The 22,253-nt window shown below is 47.5% G+C and overlaps 1 long non-coding RNA gene across 3 annotated transcripts in view; it reads left to right on the top strand.

Moving 5' to 3' along the window:
• Positions 1 to 22,253, top strand: part of LOC131274780 (uncharacterized) — a 46,367-nt gene that overhangs the window by 2,610 nt on the left and 21,504 nt on the right. The gene's annotated exons all lie outside the window — the stretch shown is intronic.

Below are 22,253 nucleotides of genomic sequence, written 5' to 3'. Positions count from 1 at the left end.
TGCGTCTGCTGACAAGCAGCCCGAGGTGTCTGCGCCGAGCGTGGCCACACTGATACAGCTTTCTAGGAAATGGCCCGGGAGGGGGAGGGGAGGGGCGAAGGAGGGGTTCGGCCTGGTTCCCCACCCCTCCCCTCTGCGCAAACAACGCTACCCCTTAATTTCCTGCGAGGCCCCAGACCTGCGCCCCCAGCCCTTGTCCTGCGTCCTCGCCCATTTCTCGGGGTTCACGCCTCTCTCGCCACCCAGGGCTTTCTCCCCGCGAGCGGGTTGGCGGTGGAGACGCTGCCAGCGCAGCCGGCTCTGACATGTGCTCAGACGCCTCCTCGGGTCAAGGCTCTCCTTCCAGGGGGACGTGGTGGCGTTTCCTTGCCTCCTTGCTCCCGCCACCCCCCGACCCCGCTTTTCAGTGCATTCCACTGGGGGAGGAAACCGGAGGGAGCCCAGCGCCCCCATCGCGTGGGTCGAGCTGGCACGTGCAGCGAGCATGGTGTGGCCCGGGGCCCTCTGGCCACCCTGAGGCCCACCGAGAACCTCCTCGGGAGAGAAAGGGGGCCTGACCAGGGGTGAGGCGAGGCGGCGGGGCGCGGGGAGGCCAGGCTGGGGGGAGCTATTCACCAGGTTCCCTGAAAGGAGGGGGGGGGGGGTGGAAGAGAGGAGGCGGGCAGCGCAGAAACCCGAGGTGTGGGCGATGCACTTAGGCCCCGGAGCCAGCCCCTGCACCCGCGGGTGGGGCGGAAGGGGTGGGAGGATGTGGGGAGGGGGGTATATCGCTTTAAAAGGGTGAGTAAGAGTTTGGGGCGCCGTCTCCCCTCCCTCTATTTGCATAGCCAATAGCTCTGGGGCTCCTGCTACTGCGCGCTGATTGTTACCGGGCAGATTACTTTTTTTTTTTTTTTTTTTTTAGCAGGACGCGTTCCCCGCTACATCAAAAGGAAGCCAAGGGAGGGCGGAGGCGGCGCGGGGCCCGCGGCGGGCGCGGGCCGGGGCCGGGCAGGGGCGCCTCCGACCTTATCAATAGCCGCGGGAATTAGTATCCGATCTACTGTCTGCAAAGAAAGGGGAGGGAAGGGGGCGGGCGAGGAAAATGTCTAATTGCTAGGGAAGCCATTAGCTTTCAGGAAGAAAAAAAAAAAAAAGCTTGCTGCAAAACCCAAGTTGCAAACTCAAAATGAAACAGTCCCGCGCAACGGATGACACCCGGGCGGAGGCGCGTGTTCGCGGGAATACAGTCGAGCCCCTCACAATTACCGATTGATTTTAGTCAAGTTGGACTTGCCGACCTAAGCTTTTTGAGTCACTCCGGATAAATTAACTTGCATTTTAAGACCCCATAAAGGAATTACTCAGACTTCACCGCGGCCACCTTTGAGCCGGTCAAAGAAAGCTGCTGGGGGGGAAGGGGGGGGGAACAGGATGGAGCGGGGTGAAAGGGGTATTTTTCAAGTATAAATCTAACCCGACAGGCCAGGACCGAAGCCGGCGAGGGCTTCCAGCCTCTTGACATCACTTGAGCACGGGCTTTTCCTCCACCTCCCAGCAAAGAAGGCATCGCCAGCTCCGGGTCCCCTTAAGTGGGGGGCGGGGAAGAGGCGGGGGGGGGGGGGGAGAGGGGTGGGGGGGAGAGTCGACCGCCGGGCTTTGCCCACCCCTGGGAGAAAGCCTGCTTGGCCGATCCTTCAAGTCTCCGGAGGGAGCCGAGCTCCCCCCGCCCCCATCCGCCTTGCAGGGAAATTCCAGCGGGGCGCGGGGCTGAAGGGGGCCGGCCGAGGGGAGGGCGGGGGTCGCGTGGCCCCCTCCCGGCGGCCCTCTCCATTCATGGAGACCCGCGCGTTCGGGCGCCTCCCGCGTGGCAGGCTCGCCCGGCTAAGCGCCCCGGTTCACTTCCCCTTCCTATTACGGACTGTTCCCGAACCTGAACCTCGCATCGAAGCCATCCCCCGGTCGTTGTTCAGGCTCCGACACGTGGGGTGGTACGTGAGAGGGTGCGGAGGTTGGCAGGCGCGTCCCCGGCAGCCTTGGACTGGAAACTGAGTTTTCCCTTTTGGTGGCCACTTCGACCATGTGTGAAACCCTTAATTTTGCCTGTTAAAAAGCACTCCCGCTGGCACGCGGGAAAAGACACGTTGCTTTCTGGGCAAACGTGCCCCAGTCGAGTGTAGACTCCGGGTTAGAGAAAAAGCGCCAGTGTCCTCGCTCAGGCTTTAAAGTCAGTCTGATCACTGTGGAAGGAAAGAAAAAAAACTCTTCCTTATCCCTTTCTCACCCCTCAAGGAAAAAAAAAATCCTGCCCTTTGCAGGATTAGTGATCAACCTTCGCGAACGCACGTTTTATGGGGCTTTTTATTCCCGCTCCTCCCGGCTCCCCGCCCCCCGCTCCCCGCGTTTTGGAGTTTCGGTTGGAAAGTGTACAAAACCCTGTAGGTGTAGGTGCAGCCGGCTGTTGGGTGTTTATAGGCACATCTCTGCAGGAACCTGCAGTGCTAAGCACACACACTCCCAGGCTCACCTGGCGGGTGCCGGGCGGCCAGGTGAGCCCGCGGTCCGCTCCAAGCTCAGGAGCCGCGCAGGTTCAAGCCCCGCCGCCTCCGCGCAGCCGCGCTCGCGGCGGGTGGGGGGGGGGAGGCGAGTTCGGGCTCCGGAATGGAGACCACCCTCCTCCCCCCACCCCCACTCCAACTCTCCCAAGGTGTAAAGCTATGTTTCTCCATGAAGGGATGGGTGGACAGAAAAAAACAGAAAAACCCGACGGTCGTGTAAAAGTCGATGGCGAGGCGACCCTGCCCCGGCTCCAGGCTCCCAGAGTGTCGGGGAAGGAATGAGAAGAGGGGCGGAAAGAGGAGTAGGGAGGTAATGGGGAGGGGGTAAAAGCAAAGGAGAAAAATGCGGAGAGGGGAGAGAAGGGGAAAGGTCGGGCCCTGAGAGCCCCGGGGCAGGGGAGTGGGTGGGGCCGAGCCGATCGCTGGCTCGCGGATCCGGCGAGTCCAGGTGTGACCACGCGGCCCGCACCGCCGAGCTCCGGCGCTTCCGGGACCGCCGGCCCCTGCCTCCCGCCCCTCGGGTCCCCGGGGCGCGCGGGATGCGGCGTGGGGCAGGGTCGGGCCGGGCCTGTTTGTTTCAACCGCCGCTCGGCGCGTTGCCGCGTGGACCCGGGCCGGATCCTTGAGCTGCAGATGCCGGAGGCGTGGGTTCGGCGACTAGAGCCTGCCGTCTGTCACCCACCTAGCATCTTACTCCCCTCCCTTGGAAAAAAAAATTTTTTTTAATTTTTTAAAGACCCGAACTTCCCCCCCTCTTCCTGTCTGATTCAGCTGCAGGGCACGCCTCGAAAGACCGAAAATAGCTCTGGAAATGCAGTTGCTTTATAAAGATGAATTTTTTTCCAATAAGATTTGGGGAGGGGGGCGTCGGGCTGCCGGCGCGGGCGGGGCCCTGCCTCCCCGGAGCCGCGCGCCTCGGGCCCTCGGCCGCCCCCGGGCGCGGCGGAATCGCGCCTCCGCTCGCGGAGCCACCACGCGGCTTTTTCGCGGAATTTTGACGTCATCCCCACGTGGGGGAAGGGGCTGGGAGAGCGAGAGGAAGCGGCGGGGGAGGGGGCCGGCGGGCGCGGAGCGGACGCCGGGCGGGTGGCGGCGGGGGCCGCCGCGTCGCCAGCACCCGCGCGGCGCTGCGGGCGCCTCCGCGGTTGGCGCTGCGGGGCTGCGGGGCTGCGGGCGGCGCTCGCTGGTGCCCGGCCGGCACGCCGGGCGGAAGAGCCTTGGCTTGTTTTCCCACGAGCCGGCGTGACGACCCTCCTCCCGTCCCCTCCCCACCCCCGCCATCTTCCACCCGCGAGGAGTGGATTTTGCCCTTTGCAATCGGGAGCCGCTCTTTGCCCCGGGAAAAGGTTCTTTCTTTCCGCGTGGTCCAGTTCCGCTTGATAGACCAAATATCGCGATTGCGGGTGGCGGCTCCCCGCCACGGGCTCTCCGTCCTCCCTGCAGCCGGGGGAACGTGGATGTGTTTGTCTGTTCCTTGGGTGGGGGGCGGGGGTCTGCATTTATTTTCACACCCGGAATTTTTTACGCGCGACCCCCACCCCCACGCCCCTCCCCTCCGCTATTTAAATATCCGCGGGGCTGGTTCGTGCTGTGATAGTTACATGGAAGATCTGTCTCCAGTGGATGCATCTGAGCAACACTGGACAAATTCTGCTGTGTTAGGAACAAATCCGTCTAGAAATATGCTTGTCAAAAGAGTTCCACAAATAGATGGACAAAAAGTACAGAGCGGCTCCCCTCCCCTCGCTGGGTACCCATGCGGTAGCCGTACTCAGGGAGAACCTTCTAGACCACCAGGACAGAAAATTTCAGCTGCAGTGTGAGCCCACGCGCCTTCATTTCCCCTACGTTTGGGCAAAGTCTTTAAAACCATTCAGTCTGGGGGGTAATCTGAAATGTGTCATTATTTCCTAACCCCATGGTGACAATTTTGAGTTTATGCTGAAATTTACAGGGAACTTCACTGGAGATGCTTAGGAGGAAAATAGTAACTGAACTACCTTTTACCTCAATGAGGTGGAGAAACTTGTAGGAATCAAATGCAGAAAGTGAGGGACTTATTTGAAATGTGGATTTGAGGTGGAATTTTTGTTTCAAATGTAAGGGAGAATTTTTCTGTTTGAATCAGATGTGAAGTGTGGAAATGTTTCTTTTTTAAGATGACAGAGTTTAGTTGTGAACAGGACTTTCTTCCTTCGTTTTAACAAATTCCCTCTATTTTTAACTTATTATTTATTTCTTTTTCGTTTAATAGTTGCTGATCTAACCCAAGAGATTTTGTTTTGTTTCTCCTGAAAAAAAAGAGTTAAAATTAATAAAAATGTCAGTAACTGCTGCTGTAGCTGAGCCTGAGCAAACTGTATTTAAGAGTGCTTGTTTTTTTGGTGACTGGTTTGATGGACACTTGATTTGTGTGCACAAAAATAGAAAAATAGCATAAATTATTATTTTTTTTAAAGGAAAGGAGACAAAGGAAGTGTTTAGAAAAGAAAAAATACAAATGTCCTTTAAGTTTTGCTCCAGATTCATTTCAGGGATTTAAGTTCTGGGAGGTCAAGTTAAGCACTCTGTAGCTGCAAATTCTTAGCAAAATGTCAAACAATTTTTTTGAGGAATAGTCACTTCATTTGTTTTCTAGGAGCTTTAATTTTGTTCAAGTTCAAACCTTCATTTCCCTTTAAAATGTCCACTTTCCCAGTATGATTGAATATTCTTTCGATTGCAAGGTTTTATTCAGCTGTGGATAAGTTACAGTCAAATTGAAGCAATATAAAATATTTCTAATAAATATTCTTTTTCTCCTATATTTTGTTTTTCAATCTTCCAACACAAGGATTGCCGTCATCTGTTGGTACAATTTTTAACAATTCCACAACATGCTGAATTCATATATTCCAAATTTTAAAAAACTAATTAATAAAATACAGAGAAATAGCTTTCTTGGTGAGCCTTTTTTTTTTTTTGGTGGCAAATTTTGGGAGACAGATTGAAACTTCTTCTAAAATTATTTCCTCGGTGGCCTTTTGTTGATATTAGAAGGAATGAATTTTGAACTGTAAAACAGGTTGTTTTTAGAGTTTTATAATCTTTAAAATATTTATTTCTGGAATGATATGTTCTTTATATTTTAGGATTGGTCTGAAAACAAGCAGTTTGTATAAGTACACTATACAGTCCCCAGTTAGGGTGGATTTAGACTCTTATGAGCTCAGTCATAAGTAAGGGCATCTGCTTTGCTCAGCCTTAGTTAGGGCATCTGCTCTTATGTGAACTTGAAACAAAGTCTGAGCCTATGCATTGTGTAAACACCTTAGAAAAGAACAAACCCTGAGCAGAGGGGTTTCTGTGGAAGGTTAAGTTAGAGCAGAAAATCCAAGTTTATTTCTACTGATCCTGCTTTTGTTGTGATCCAGTCAGCTGTAAACCAAATATTTCTTTGTGATGTGTAGAGGTGATTTAATAATAATTATAAACCCTATTTGATAATTATATAATTTATTATAATCATTATTCTCCCCCTGTTCTTCTTCTTGCAATGACTGCATGAGTCTTCACTTTCTTTCTTAAATTTAGTCATCAAACTGTAAAGAAATTTTAAAGTTAAGTTTTTTTCCCGGGAAGTATCATCCAAACATTTAATTTTGCACCGTTGAAAATAAAAAGTCACCAACAATTAGTTTATCTCTTGCTTGAAAGAAAAAAAGCAAAGAAGATTAAAAAGGAAAAAGAAAATTGCTTTGCCTTACTTCCAAAGCTTTTCCTTCATCATGCCCACGTATGCTTCCATTTTTGACAGCTGTCATTTGGTTGGTGGGGCAAATGCAAACTCAGGACTCAATCTCTTTCCTGGTATCAAAGAAGGTGTCCTGAAGAAATTGATTTTGGGTTAGTTTATGTAAAGTTTCAGATGAACTGTGTTATATCTAGCATCCCATGGCCACCAATTATTTCAGGATCGTGAAAAGTTATTTAAAAAAGAATATTTTGAGAGAGGGGACCTTAGATCACGGATTAGGTCTGTGCAGGCCATTTTGTGTGTGCCAGTTTTCCTGAAATCATTTAAACTCGGGAAATTTAGTTGTTCAAGTAGCAGCACCAGATCTCCATTGTGCGATTCCAATACACTGGTGAATAGCAAGTTTTTCTATCCCCCTACCTTCTTCTGAATATTCTTCCAGTAATTCTTTTTAAATGAAATGATATAGTCATTTAAAATTTCCTTAACAGAGTATCGAACAGCGCTCAGATTTACTTGCATTCATATAAGAAACGTTCTTATAATTACTCTTTGTGGTGTAATTACCAGCAATTTTATGTCATCTCGCAAATGATTTAAATAAGTCAGTAACTGAACTCCAGTGACATTTGCTACACTTGGGATGAAAACTATACTCACCTCAAGAAATCAAAGTCCGACCTTCCATTTAGACACTTAAGCATTTACTTGGGCAGACTATATGTTGCATTCCGTGGAAATCTTCCAGATTTAGGAACGCATCCTTCTCTGCTGTAGATTAGATGCAGTCTTCTTGGAGACAAGGGGTGAGCTCTGGGACCTGGTGACATTGGCCCGTCATTGAATCCGCCTTCTGTGTCTGGGAGTCTGCGGTTGAAATTCTATATAGCATTCATCCAGGTTATTCATGCTGAGAGATCACATATGTGTTAAACTGATAACATCACGGGTCCTTGCAGAGATACACTGGAGCATGTCAGGGGCACGCTTGAGATTTGTAAGGTAGAATTTAAACGGTTTTGATGAAAGCGATTTCTGTGCTTTGGAACAAAGCCTTTGGCTTTTGTAATTTATTCAGTTGTTTATTTGATGAAAAGTGAATCCTTACCGTGTGCCAAGCACTATAACAGGTTTTGGGTATCTAGCGGGCATGTAGTAGATGCTCAGTAAATGTTTTGGAAGGCAGGCAGGAAGGAAAAAGGGTTGACTAATACAGTCCCTGCCCCTGAGAAGCACATTGCCTAGTGATTAAGCATAGGAAAGAATTAATATCCCAGAGAAGTGAATTTATTATTTTAAAAAATAATAAAACCATAGAATGAAAGACACGGAATGAGATGATATTTTATCCAGATTACATGACCTACCTTAAACTAAGGAAATGGAAATTTGTCTTCTCTTTAGAACGCAGTTGAGTCAAGTCATGATTACTTATTACTTGGATTTCATAGGGTTTTTTTTTTATGTTCTTAAGTTGTTTTAAAATTATGTTCTTAACTTGTTTGTAATCCATTGGAACTAGTTGGCTGGCTGGCTGAGTCACTTGTTTGGGGGCTTGGTTAGTCCTTTTTAAGTAGGCAAGGATGGAGCCATGCCCTTGGTCCAACATTCTGAGAACATGCCTTCTTTGAGTTAAGTGTATTTCCTGGAGTATCTGGTTTTGTCTGAATGACAGTCCCCTGCCCCCAGATCTGTGACAGGGTATCGATTAATGTTTCACTCCTTTGATTAGGGGGTTTGAGGTCAGAGTAGCCCATTTACTTGTCCTGGGTCACCCAGACATTTGCAGAACAGAATGCAGACCCCTGCTGATTAGCCAGGGTGCCTCCTGGAATAGGGGCAGAAGAGATTGCAATTGTTAGCGTCATGCTGTTGAAACAGCTCTAGGCTAGAAATCAGAAAACTCATATTCTGGTTCTTATTCTGCCACCAACGCACACTGGGACCTTGGGGATAGCTGAAGTGTTTCCAAGTCTGAGTTTCCGTACCCACAAAAGTAGTGGACTGTAATAAATGCTTATTAGGTTTCCTTCCAGCTTTAAGTTTCTAAAACCCCAATGGCTCAATTATCATCATCATCAAAATAGGAATCATATCTATATAGCATCTTTTATATGTTTTATGTCTAATATGATTTTTAAATTGTGGATTGGGCGTATTCTCACTTCCAGATGTTAATGCATCAAGGGTTTGGACTCCTTAAACTCTCTGTCTCACATAGGTAGGCTCTTGGGACGTGTTGTCGGCTCATGGAAAACGCTGTTTTCCTTGCCCTGAGTCAGTGGAATAGGATGGCAGTCAAAAGATTCGTGAAACATAGAGCTCTGAGAAATATAACTCTGTCCTAGGGTTCCTAAGGGAGTCCAAACACATAGTTTAAACTAACCTAACATTATCCTTACAACTCCAACAAGTCCTCATTAGAGCACATATAGACACAAAGTTTTGCATGGGCCCTAACTTGCAGATCCTTCTTTGGGTGGCTAAATGACAGCACAGAGCCCTCGTGGGCCTCTTAAAAGGAGGCTGCTTCTGGAACGCAGGTGGCTCTTTGGTGAAAGGAGAGTAAAGCAGTTTTCCCAGAGTTGCAGTCTTTAGACAAAACATCCCTCCTTGCTTTCTGGCATGTCCTAATAACTAGGAACAAGCAAGCAAAGCTTTCCCCCAGGTCCCACTTTCCTCCCTCGCTTTTCATTGTTTTGAACGGGAGAGCGTTCATTCATTGTGGTTCTTTCTGCGCGCTCCAACAAAATGCACTTAGATGCAAATCATTTGTTTGTAGACATATGTTTCCTTCTTAATGTGTGGCTACTGAGAAAGAGAAACTTGTAGTAATTAATAAACAGTTGCACCTGGGACAGTTTCTCAGTGGCGTTCAATATAATAAAAAGAATTTGTATGATATGTCGTGGAGAGAGCACTGGACTAGCGCTGGGGAAGGTGAGTTCTTGTCCCCACTCCCCAAAGGCTGTATAACCTGAAGCAAGTCTCTTGTGAAATGACAGCATTTTAGGCTTGTAAGGAACTTCCTGGGTCTCCCAGTCCAAACTCCCGTCCGTCATGAATGAGGAGCCACTTTAGAACATCCTAAGACGTGACCGTGTACCTCTTCTCATACACTTCCACTGGGGACCTCAAGTCCTACCAGCTCATGCCTAGCAATTTTGGGTTCAACAATTCTAAGTCGGAACAGGCTATTTTGTCAAAATCCAAACCTAACAACATTCGTGAACACAGAGCTACCAGGCACTGCATCTTGTACTAGGTCTTTTGCTTTATAGAATCTGTCCAAGGACCGGGTGATGTTAGAATCCTGAAGCACAGAGAGCTTAAATGACTCACTGAAAGTCACACAGCTAGCTAGTGGCAAAACTTTCTGGCAGTTTCTACCCACAAATGCTATCGCTGGTGGAAAAAAGCCATCTCTCTTATTTATGCTGACGGTTGGTCAGATATTTGAAGGTGCTATCCCTTCATCCTGTCCTCCAGGCTAGATTTTCCCCTTCAGCTGTCCAGTTGGATGTAAGCCCCTCACCAGCAGACTGCCCCGCCCTGGATTCTGACGAGGGTCTGATAGCACTTCTAAGTGTAGTCACCCTCTTAAAGAGCGGCTGAAGAGAACACTTGGGGCAACTTCAGAAACCTGGCGGCCTGTCAAGATGGTTGAGCAAAACACCCCAGGGCCATGCACTGCCGTCTGTCCTGGAGCAAGCAGCCCCCTGTACTGTTGGAGGTGTACTAACGTAGACGGGGAAGATTAAATGCTTCTGTCTTCTAGAGGCCGATTTCATTCATGAAATCCGAGATCGCACTCCATTTACCCATTAATTGGGTAGATTGAACTATTGATGCTCTTTACCTCATTTGTGTACTTTGGCCCCAGGGAGCAAAACTAGTACCTGAAAAAATATTAGAAGGGGGCAGACTTTTGCTTGTCTGATGAATGGACCCCAGTGTGGCTGGGGTTGCCTTTAGTAAAGGGCCTATGGTAAACCATGAAGGATATTATGGGGGAATTCGTACATCTGACTGAGGATTGGATGAGAGATTTGTGGTCCTTGTTGGACCTTGGCTTGTGAGACAGGATAGTTCTGTGTTTCCCCAATGATGGAACAAGATGATTTCAGGTAACAGATGGAAGAATAACTTTAATTTTATATAAACCCATATATAAGCATATATATTTTTAAAAAGGCAACTAGCACATCATCCTATGACTCCTCAGATGTTACTGCTAGGTTTCCATTTATGGTGGTGATATAAAATTCCTTTGACAGCAAGTTTATTTACATCAAAAGGTAAGTTGATTTAAGAAAAAAATATTGAGTTAAATAATAGTTCAGATGGCATCTTGTTGTGGCAAAGATATGAAGACTGAGTTTTGGAAAATATTGATATGGTAACAAGGATAGGAATTGCCTTTACAAACCTGCTTTTGAATCCTGGCTCTGTGCTTGGAAAGTCATTTGTTTGCTCTGAGACTTTATTTCCTCATCTGTAAAATGAGGATAATACCTACCTAACAGGGTGTTTGTAAGGAGTAAATGTTTGTAGTGTGCTTAGCACAGTGCCATGGCATATAATAAGTGCCTAAATAAAGCTGAGTGGGTATTATTATTAGACTGTGGGGTTTTTTTGTTCAGATCTAGGTGTTAGTGATATATTTATATACTCCAGAAAGTTCTGTAACAGATCTAGGCTCTGGGGTGTCTCTAACTACCACTGTAGGTCAGTTACGCAGTGGCTGCTACCAGCAGGGTTTAATCTTTTTTTCCCCCCCCAAAGATTTATTTTATTTATTTATTGCCCCTCCCCCCTAGTTGTTTATGCTAGCTTACAGCTCTCTGTTTCTACTTGTCTTCTTTTTTGAAGGTACTGGGAACCGAACCTGGGACCTCCTATGTGGGAGAGAGGCACTCAGTCGCTTGAGCCACCTCAGCCCCCTGCTTTGTTGTGTTTCTCATTGTCTTTCCTCTTTGTGTCTCCTTGTTTTGTCGTCATGTTGTACCAGCTCATCATGCCTGCCTGTCACACTAGCTCGCTCTCTTGCTCGTCTTCTCCAGCAGGGACTTGCTCAACCACTTGAGCTACATCTGCTCTAGTAAATGTACTTTTTTTTCTCTCCCCTTCCCCCCCCCCCCCCCGTTGTGTGCTCTCTGTGTCCATTCTCTGTGTGTTCTTCTGTGTCTGCTTGTATTCTTAGCAGCAGCACCAGGAATCTGTGTGTATTTTCGTTGCATCATCTTGCTGCGTCAGCTTTCCATGTGTGCGGTGCCACCCCTGGGCAGGCTGTGCTTTTTTCATATGGGGCGGCTCTACTTACGGGGCGCACTCCTTGCATGTGGGGCTCCCCTTCACGGGAGACATCCCTGCGTGGCACAGCACTCCTTGAGCGCATCAGCACAGCTCTATCAGTTGAGCCATATCTGCTTCCCCCTAAATGTATTTTTGTTTGTAGTCTTTTTATTTCCCTTTCCATATCTGATTTAACAGACAGGATTGGGTTTTTTTTTCTTCTTCCAATATTTCAAGATTTTTCCAATATTAAAGGGTTTTTCAAATATTTCCAGCCAACTCTCATGTCTTTTCTCACATTCAATTTTTATGTCATCTTTGTTCCAAAAAATTTTTCCTGTAGTGTTAAGAGGAGAACCAACATTCATAGAATTTCATAGTTGGAAATAAACTGAGATTATCTTGTCCGAACCTCTAATTTTATAAGTGAGTAAACTGGGGCCAAAGCGAGTGAAAATCATTGAGCCGGTTAATGGCAGACTAAGGTACGTAATCCTGGTTTCCAAACTCTTTGTCCAGTGCTTATCCCAACATTGTCCTTCTACCATAGTTTCCCCTGCTTCGGGCATTAGGGGGGTTGCTGGCTTTGGGTAAGAGAGACTAAATAGCTAATTTTTCTTACTCCTTTTAATGTCTGGTATCCTTCACCTGAAATTTGTCATTGAAGGAAAAAGCTAGAAATAATGGCAGGAACTGCAGTGGGTGTTAAAAGACATGGAGTCTCATCTTCTTTGGTCACAACCAACTTCTGAGACCTTGGATAAGTCACTTAAAAAAAAATAACTGGGAGCAGACAAGAAATGGGAGCAAATGTGGCTCGTGCAGTTGAGTGCCTGCCTCCCATATGGGAGGTCCCAAGTTCATTTCCCAGTGCCTCCTAAAGAAGACAAACAAACAAGCAGACAATGAGCAAAAACAAATGAGCAGGGAGCAGATGTGGCTCGAGCAGTTGAGCCCCTGCCTACCACATGGGAGGTCCCAGGTTCGGGTCTCAGTGCCTCCTGAAGGAAAAAAACCATAATGGACAATGAGAGTAAACAATGAGCAAACAGATGAAGGAGTCATCTTGGGGCGGGGGGTGGCATAAGAGCTTCCATCTACTGAACACCTACTGTTAACCAGGCGCTGTGCTAGGAGCTTTACCTACAAGTATTACTTCTTAAGTGTCTCCTTCCTTATGTGTAAAATAAGCAGATTGTACAGCATGTTGTCCACTCTCCCAGGCAAGTCCAGAATTTGGTGATTTTAGGGAACTATCTTTATTAGAATATTTGTTTTTTAATCAGTTTTATTGGTACATGTTAATAAAGCATACAATCCATCAAAATACACAAATGATGGTATTTGGTATAATCACCCAATTGTGCATCCATCACTTCAAGTCATTATTAGAGCATTTTATTAGAATATTCTTATAATTCCTGAGATTTCCTTTTTATCCCCTTGTCCTGTTTCCTAGGCTGTCAGTGTAAGGGAGGTATAGAATAATTTCTCTAGATTGGTTGCCACAAAGAGTCCACGGGTTGTGACTCCTATCTGCTTAAGAGACTTTTCATTTTCTATAGCCTGGTCCAGGATGACTCCCAAGACTTCAGCGTGACAGCAGAGTCTCAGATGTGAGGCCTGGAATTGCTTTAAAAATATATTTTTTTAGGGAGACGCCAACCTGAGAACAAAGCTGACACGTGTAGGAAGCAGAGCTGAAAAAATTGAAGAGAACTAGAACCCAGAGCCTCATCAAGGATCTCCTGAAGTGCCCCCCACCCTATTCTGGAATTGCTTGAGCCAATTTTAAAATTTAGTAGTTAAGCTACTTTGTTAGTTTTATTTTTTTATGCTTACAACTAAAAATAGGCTGATTCTTACCCTCTGATATTGTCACCACCTCCCCGTGTATACCCAGCCCTTCACCATTAGATGGTAATGTCGTTTGGGACAGAAACCAACTTAGGAGGCCTCTTGCCCTTCCTCCTAGTCCAGTTCCTGGCACGTGGTTGCTTCTCACTCACCTATGCTCAATGTCAAGATACTCAGTTCCAGAGATACATGGACGTTGAGACACAAGGAGGAGCTGCTCTGAGGACTGGCCGTTGTCTTCTTTGTCTTCTTGTGCTCCAAGGATGGGAAAGCACAAGCCTTAAACAGACCAGCTAAACCAGGCCTAGTACACGCGGGATTTCTTTTTCCTCTCGGCGGCCTGTGGGTACGATGTGCCCGCGTTACAGGTGAGACTCTGCTGCTTAGCAAGATTATGGAATTTGTGTAGGTCGCACATCTTCTACATGTTAGGATCTTGCACTCAGATTACTCTGTCCATGTTTTTAAGTTCTCGCTCTGCTTAAAGAAAATGAAACTAGAAATCTCAGACAATGCGTAATGGGTGTGGTTTACACATGAAAGCTGATGTAGCCTTCTAATCGGCAGATCCATGGAAAAATGAAAGTGTTGGACGGATGTCAAAGGATTGGTAAATAGATGCATGTTAGGTTTAAATAAAATGTTTGATATGTTTGATTCATTTTTATGATTTCCTATTTTCTCAACATTTTCAGATAACTCACTACCTCCCTAATCACATCAGAAAGGGCTTCTAGTATTTATATTTTTTAAGTTTTCTTTTTTCGGACATTAGAGTTTCAAAACCTGAATAGGGTCATGCCAGACGAAGTGTTCTGTAACTTGATTCTCTTTCAGTTCACAGTAAGCTCTTGGAGTTTTTCTGTGCCAGTACGTACTTCATTCATTATAACTACAGAATGCTTTTTCCATCGTAAGGATGGACTGCGATTTAACCATGTTCCACCACTGATGGGCATTTGTATGCTCCTCAACCACCAGTTTTTTGCCTTTAGAAGTAATGTTCCATCACGCATCTGCATCCTTGTTTCTCTGTGCATTTGGGTATCTGTTGTAGGAGAAAAACCTTGAGATCCTGATTCTGTAAAGTAAGTGGTCCCTGTCTTTAACAGCCTTATAGTCTATTAGGAAGTATACACAAACACACATAGCTTTCACTTTAATACAAGAGAGAAGGAGATAGGAGTCAACCAAATGTTATGGAAGTACCAATAAGAGGGAGACTGAGAAGGCTGCCTGGAGGAGGTGGCACTTGAGTTGGGCTTGATGGCTCAGAAGGCTGTGATGCTTGGTCTGCTTATCTTTGTATCATTGCTTCACAGTGTGCCTGTTATTTGGTGGGGCTCTTTAGGGGATCATTTGGTTGAATGAATGTCCAGCAGAGATGGAAGAGAAGGGTGTTCTGCAGAGTGGTGACAAAACTTGGGAACAGAAGTGGAAAGTCCATGGTCTGCTCAGCGGACACGGTGGCTGGAGCATCGGTCACCTTGGGGGTAGGTTGGAGGGAGGGCGATGTTGGGCGTAGACTAAAAAGCACCCAGGAAGGATCTAGGTTTGCTTGGAAAAGTACGTTTCTTTGGGGTGTGGGGTGAAAGTTGGGTAGAGAATTTAAGGACAGAGCAGACAGCTCTCTGGGATGACCTAAGCCAGAGAGATGGAGCCATGTCCTTTATAGGTCACCCAGCAGCTACAGTGTTCACCGAGTCTATACTATGGCATTCTCTATTCTTCACTTTTGCGAGTTGCTTCTGCTCTGAATTCAAGTGGCAAAGCCATGTGGAAGAAAAACTATAAAATCTTTTTGGGGAGGAAACCACCCTCTTAGTTTTAGCTGCCACCGCATCCCCCTCTGTAAACTCTCTTGTGTTTTGTAGTCTGCCCCATGGGTTTCAGCTGGCTGTGTATCTCATTTGTTCCATGAACTATCAGATGCAACTTGAATGGCCTAATCCCAAAAAGATAACCTGACAGCCATCAAACATTCAGCAGCATTCCAAATAACCTTTGGCGGGAGCCAGCCTTCTACGGGGCCATGGAGATGTCAGACACACACGACTCGAGTCACGCTGACATAGCTGGGATGCCTGGACGGCGATGGAATCTCGGGGGGTACCAATCACAGGCAGGACAGAAGCTATTGGCTGGAAGGAACAATGCCAGAGCATTCACCATCTCTGCAGAGGGAGGGGGTGTTGATGGCAGCGGGAATGACACTTGCAGCCAGAGGAGGACGGTGACCCCAAAGCAGGATGGGCACCTGTCAGTGACGCCAGGCTCCGGGGCAGAGGGGCCTTCCAAGGGGCTCTGGCCACAGTCATGCCCTTCTGCTCCCAACCAGAAAAGTTAAGGAGGTACAAGGTTTCCCCTAAAACTATTTTGTGAACGGAGTGTCCTGTTGTCCTTCAGGGGCTTGGGAAATCCAGTGGGCTAGCAGTTATTTAGCATCTTCCTCTACCAGGCACTGTGCTAGGCATCTTACAAATAATTTGTTTAATTCTCACAACTCCACGATGAGTTCATTTTCACAATCCCCGTTTTGCAAAGGAGGAGAGCGAGGCTAGGAAGGATTAAGAAATTTACCCCAATCCCACCGCCGGTACTGGCAGATTCAGGACTTGAACCAAAGTCTGGGTTCCTCACACTACTCCAAACAGCCCTGTGGCTGCTTCATGCAATTCGTGCCACCCGCACAGCCAGCCACCCTCCCAGGCAGTGGAACTGTGCTGGAGCAAGGAGAGAAAAATCCTACAAGGAATTCTTTTTACTCCCCTAGTTTCCTAGGTTGGGGTAGTTTTAACTGGCTGTTCATTCCACGCTTGCTTACTTGGGTGATTGTGATGGGCAAGGACCAGGCTGGGCACAGCGAGGGGGTGTGAGGATGCCTGAGACATGGCCGCTGCCCTCCAGGAGGCCGTGGCCTGCAGGAAATGCTGCAGCCGCCGTTGGGAGGCCGTGCTGCGGTGCAGGTCTTAGCTCCCGCAGAGCTTAGCTGGGCCTCTTCTAGCCAGGGCTCCTTCCTTCTTCCTTTCTGCCGTTCTTTTCTCCTCCTCTCTCTCCTTTTCTCCTTTCCCTCCCTCCCTCTTCTTTCCTTTATTTATTTTAATTGTACTTTTTTGAAGATACATAGATCACAAAAAATGTTACATTAAAAAATAAAACAGGTTCCCCCTTCGCCTCACTCCTCCCCCATCAACAACCTTTCATCATTGCGGCACACTCATTGCATTTGGTGAATACATTTTGGAGCACGGCTGCACCGCATGGGTTATAGTTCATATTGTCATTTACACTCTCTCCCAGGTCGTTCAGTGGGTTATGGCAGGATTATTAATGTCCAGCAACTGTCCCTGCAATATCATTTAGGACAACTCCAAGTCTTGAAAATGCCCCCACATCACATCTCTTCTTCCCTCTCCCTGCCCTCAGCAACTACCGCGGCCACTTTCTCCACATCACTTCTTTCCTTCTTATGGAAGATTTTCCTTCTCTTTTACTGTGTAATGTAAGGCGTTTTCTAACTTACTATATGCTAAGAAAGGAGCTGAGTTATTAACATAAGCCGTTAGCATGCGCCATCTCCTTCGGTCCTCCAACAATCTAGGGAAGTAGGTACTATTATTACACCCATTTTAAGACGATGAAGAAGCCGAGGCTCGGGGAGCTTGGGTGGTGCCCTGTGCTTGCTTGTCACGTAGCCTGCGCTCTGAACCACGGGAACAGCAACGGTAGCAAGCATAGTTGTGCCTCACTCTGTACCGGGCACTGTTTCAAATATGTCTTTATATTAATTCATCCAGGCCCCACAACAGCCACTATTTATCTCTGTTTTACAGATTGGGAAACTGAGGTACAGAAAGGTTAATTAATGTGCTTACCCAGCTGGTAAGCGTCGGGGCGGGGACTGTTTCATGGCTTATGTTTTGTGAAAACGTAAGAAGGCGCGCCTCCGTTTGTGTTCTGTTTTTCACCTGAGATCCCCTGTGGGACGCCAGGGTACTGAGAAGAAAGTCCCCGAGCGGACCTGGGGAGGAGACCCCCGTGAAGGCCGCCCGCCCGCCGGCCCGGGGCGGCGAGGAGGCTGGAGGGCAGCGGGAGGCCGAGAGCAGCCGGCCGCTGGGGCCCTGCCCGGAGGCCGCGGACCTCCGCAGAGGGCAGGAGCCCGGCGGGACACGGCCGTGGGAGAGGGGACAACCCGAGGCAAGGGCCGGCCCGCCGCAGCCTTCAGATCTGGGAAGGGCCATTCTGTGAAAGACGGGATTTAGGGAGCAGCTCTCCCAAGAGCCAGGCCAGGAAAAGGAGGTTTCTGTCGGGGCCGCCGCAGGGGGATTTCAGGGAGAAAGAGGACTGCGTTCCCAGCGCTGTATAAGGAAGAGGTGACCTCAGGGCCTGTACTGGGAGGAGGGGGCCTCGGGACAGAGCTGTGAGCCATCCGGCAGCCAACTTCTTCACGAGCCCTGCCTCCTTACCCCCTGCCGCCCAATCCAGCCTCGAAGCTTGGCTCCAGTGTCTCCTTCTCCAGGAAGCCCTCCCTGACCACCCATCTCCCACTCCCACAGAGCTCCCAGTTCTGTTGAGGGCATGGAAAGCCCAAGCGCCTGGGGTCCAGGCCAGTTCCTCCCATTCCAGTGGTCCCAGGGGGCTGAGACTGTTCAGGGTGGTAAAGTCTCAGACATACGGAAGCCACGCCTGCCAGTTCTGGGACCCCTTCCCCCAGGAACACTGACGCCCCATTCCTGCAATGTGCCCCCTCCCCATTTATGGCTCCTTGCTTGAGGGCATCTCTCAGTATTCAGCTAATGTGTCCTGAACACTTCCCGTGTGCCAGGAGCTCTTGGAACTGCCTTCCAGGGACCATCTCATTTAAACCTCCCAGTACGCCTAGGAGTAGCTATTGTCATTGTCATCGTATTACAGAGGAGGAAACAGGCCGAGTACTCGGTGGTTACGTGGCCAGTTGGGGCTCGAACACAGTGGACCTGGCACCAAAGCCTGGGCTTTGTTTCTGACCCATCTCTCAGAAGATGACCAGCACTTAGAGGCAGGAATAAAAACCTTCCTCCGTTGTACCTCCTCTAGCCCCTCGCAAATGCCTTCACAGAGATGTTCAATGAATGTTGGTATATGGACTGTTCAAAGGCATGCCTAGTCTTTTTTATTTTAATGTCCAGTGAGAGAGGGTGCTTTTGAGAGGATAAAATAGTGGTGAGTCCTTGCCAGAAAAAATCAGGTATTTTTTGGAAGAAGTGAAAGATTTGAAAGCCGTGTCCTAGAAAATATGATTCCAGGTCTTTAGGGTAGCAAAGGGAAAGGGGAGAAGCCTTTGGGAATGCAGGGTGCAGGGAGACACCCCATTTCAGTCAAGCCTTAATTAATCGACCTAGCCAATCAGAACATTTTATTGACTGCTCTCCTTTCTTCTGCTCTACACTTGTAGGAGAATATAAAATTAAACTGGCTTGTGCAGGGATTGATGTTGAAATTGCACCTTTGAGAAGATGCCAAGGCATCAGCGTGGCCTCACCTTGCCTTATACCCCCTTTTCCTACATCTCTAATCCCTGACCTGGGCACCCGACAGCAAAATCACAAAGATTCTGTTCGTTGTTCTCTGCGTCTTAAGAAAGTAGATGCCTGTTTCTGAGAGATTTTTCATAACAAGAATTGAAACATAGAGGATTTTTTTTTCTCTCAAGTTAACATTCAGCTCATAGAAATGGAGCTTGGAAGAACTTCTCCAAACTCGGGATGTTTTGGTCAATTGACCTTTTACTGTAACAAGCAAATCTGAAGCCACAAATAAATTGAGGAAGGAGTTATGCACTGCACCGAAAGATTTGTCTCTTAATTATACAGTCTCCCATGGTGCTGCTTTAAATAGAGAGCTTTCCTGATACATTTTAAATGATTCCATTCACTGGTGATTTTCTGATTGCTTGAAATCCCTAAGATTCATATCGTGTTGGCGCTGAAAGGGGCATATTAGCCCTGAAAGGAGCATCTTGCCATCTCCTTTCAAAGATGAGAAAACTGAGGCCTGGAGAAATTAAGCGACTTGCTCGTGTCCCAAGGCTGTTCAATTTCCAGTTTTCTCCCTCTTGCATTTGTACCCAAGATCCCCAGCCACCCCTGTTTGGACTCTCCCTGGTCCTGAGCTGCTATCATAGTGTTTAGATTTTGCTTGTTCTGTTTTTTCCTTTTATTATGGGCAAGTTTCAAACATAAATGCAGAGAAATAATTAACTCCTACCTACTCATCACCCAGCTTCTACAATTATTAACATATGGCCAATCTTCTTTTATCTATACCTACCCCCTGCCTCCCCACCTCCCACCCAGATGGCTTCAAAGCTAATCCAAGACATCATATAATTTTGTCTATATTTATTCTGTGTGTTTCTTTAAGAATGAGAGTTCCCGCATACATGCATAGATAGCCACTACAAAACTACAAAATTATCACAACAACACCAACAAAAAGAATAATTCCATAATTTCATCAGATTTCCCTGATTGTCCTATAAATGTTTTTGTTTGTTTGCAATTGGTTTGTTGGAATCAGGATCCAAACCAAGGCAGGGGTCAGGTCTCAGGTGTCAGGTAGAATTGTGAGTTGTTCATTCAAAGGCCTTGTGTTAGAATGTTTGCTGATGAGGGAAAAGAAATTGCATAATAGAGGCACTTGATCATAATCATAGGTCACCTTCATATATGCTTTTATACTTTGTAAGCTTCTTTGAGCCCATGGCGTTTTGTGAAATAGGGTGGGCAGGTGCCATGTACCTCCTTTAAGCAGAGGGAACCCAGGCCAGGAGGTAGCTTGGGATCCATTTAGTGGTCAAGCTAAGACCACCCAAGTGTCTCAGCCCTGTTATTATATCAAAATACCCCGATCTCATTAAAATTACGGCTTCTACTTTTGTGGGCATCAGCTTCTGACCCACTTCTGAACACTTTGTGTAACCTTCAGCAGAACCCTGTGAAGCAGGGGCCTTTATTCTTATTTTGTGGATAGGAATCTAGGGCACAGAAAGGTTGAAACTTTTTCTCAAGGTCACCCAACACCAGAGCATTTTTCAACGTTTAAACCCAGGTCTTTCTCATTCCAGAGCTCATATGCATAAGGTAATATACCAGGACCACGGCACAAGGCAGCTGTGGCTTTTAGTGTTCAAAATGTACTACGATCGACTCTCTCTCTTTTCCCTTTCAGGATTTGTCTTTAAATGTGAAATACTATGACATTTTACAAAATTCTGCTATTCAGACACTTTTCAAGCATGGACGTGATTTTCCGTTATCTGAATCCGTGAAATTCTGCCCGACTCCCGACTGAATAATTAAGAGCTGCAAATAAATCCTAGACTCTGGACCTGTCTGCCCTAACCTCACACGGCCAATGGGTAGCACCACAGAGGCCCGGCCTTGGGCTGGCCCTGCTCAGGCTCTTCTTGTGCTTTCAGGAGCAATCAAAGCCCTTTTTAGAAAATATTTCCTGGTCCTCTGTAGCTTTGGATGGACAGAGTTTTCCACTAGGCTTTTTTTTTTTTTTTCCAGCCACACTGGCCCTTAAGAAGATGTTACTCAAGGCTCCACACCTACTTCAAACATTTTTAGGAGCCCGGGCAGGGGCCGTGTACGGGATTGCCAGAAACCGTCCAGAGAGGAGAAGCCCAGCTCTCCCAGTCTTGCTGCGATTACAGCGTTCACCCGAGACCTCTGGGCAGCCCCCCGTCAGGGAGGTGATACTTTTTCTCACACTTCCCCAAACAGCGTATTCTTGTTAGGCAGCTGTTGCTTGCGAGGCCTTCTTTCTGCCCCGGTTGCTTTTCCCATGTTTGTATCCCTGTTTTTTTTCCCCCTTCCCTTTTTAAAGGCTTTCCCCCTAAGTCTTTTTGTCGCTGAACAGCTGTGCTCTGATATTAGATAGAATGTTTTCTGTGCTCACCACCAGCTTATGAACAAAAGGGTTTTAAGAACCCTGATAAATGAACAAGGTCTCTGGGAAGATGAAATGTTACCAACATTTCAAACAATCAAAATCCTTGTGCATCTCGAAGGGTTTGCCTTTTCAAAGCAGTGTCGGGCGGGTATTTTGTCTTGGAGCCTTGGAGACTGATTTTTTTTTTCCGTCTCCCTATTGACCTGACATGGGAAAGTGGTCAGAAGATGGCCCTTTGCTGGCATCAAAGCCATGAGCTCACTTTCCCATTGGCCATTTGTCCCCGTTTGAGGCCCCTTTGGAGAGATTTGGGGGGATCTGTCACCAAAGAGAAGCCAAGGCCAGGCTTTCAAGTGTCTGTTATCTTCCAGTGGTTGCTGAGATTCTCTCCTACCTGAGAAATACTCACCGCCACCCTTGACTGAGCACTACCTGTCTGCTAGGTGCTCTGCCAAGCATGTGACATCCTCTTATTTAACCCGAAAGGCAATCCTGTGACGCCCACCTTGTTACCCTAACTTTCAAATAAGGAAACTGAGGCTCAGAAGGGTTAGGCCACTTGTCCAACAAGATCATAGCAAGCAAGTGGTGGAGCCAGGATTCCAGCTGAGATGTGTCAGATGTTTTGGACTCCAAAGCCCCTGGTCTCTTTGGTGTGAAGGAAACCCCACAGTGTCTGGCCAGGGATGGCCAGACAGGGGTCCCGGACCATTCTGCCACTCTACCCCCACTTTGGACTACTTTTTAGACCAAAAGGCTCTCCTCCTTCACCCCCGCACCTCACCTCCTATCCACACCCCCTGAAGCATGCAATGGTCGGCCTTAATTTTTAATTTTCATGGTATCCAAACCCGAGGTTACTTGTTACAGTTTCCTGCAACCCCGTGCTG

The sequence above is a fragment of the Dasypus novemcinctus genome, chromosome 20 (assembly GCF_030445035.2).
Source record: "Dasypus novemcinctus isolate mDasNov1 chromosome 20, mDasNov1.1.hap2, whole genome shotgun sequence".
NCBI classification, from domain to species: Eukaryota; Metazoa; Chordata; class Mammalia; order Cingulata; family Dasypodidae; genus Dasypus; species Dasypus novemcinctus.
This window is presented reverse-complemented; position numbering and strand designations above follow the sequence as displayed.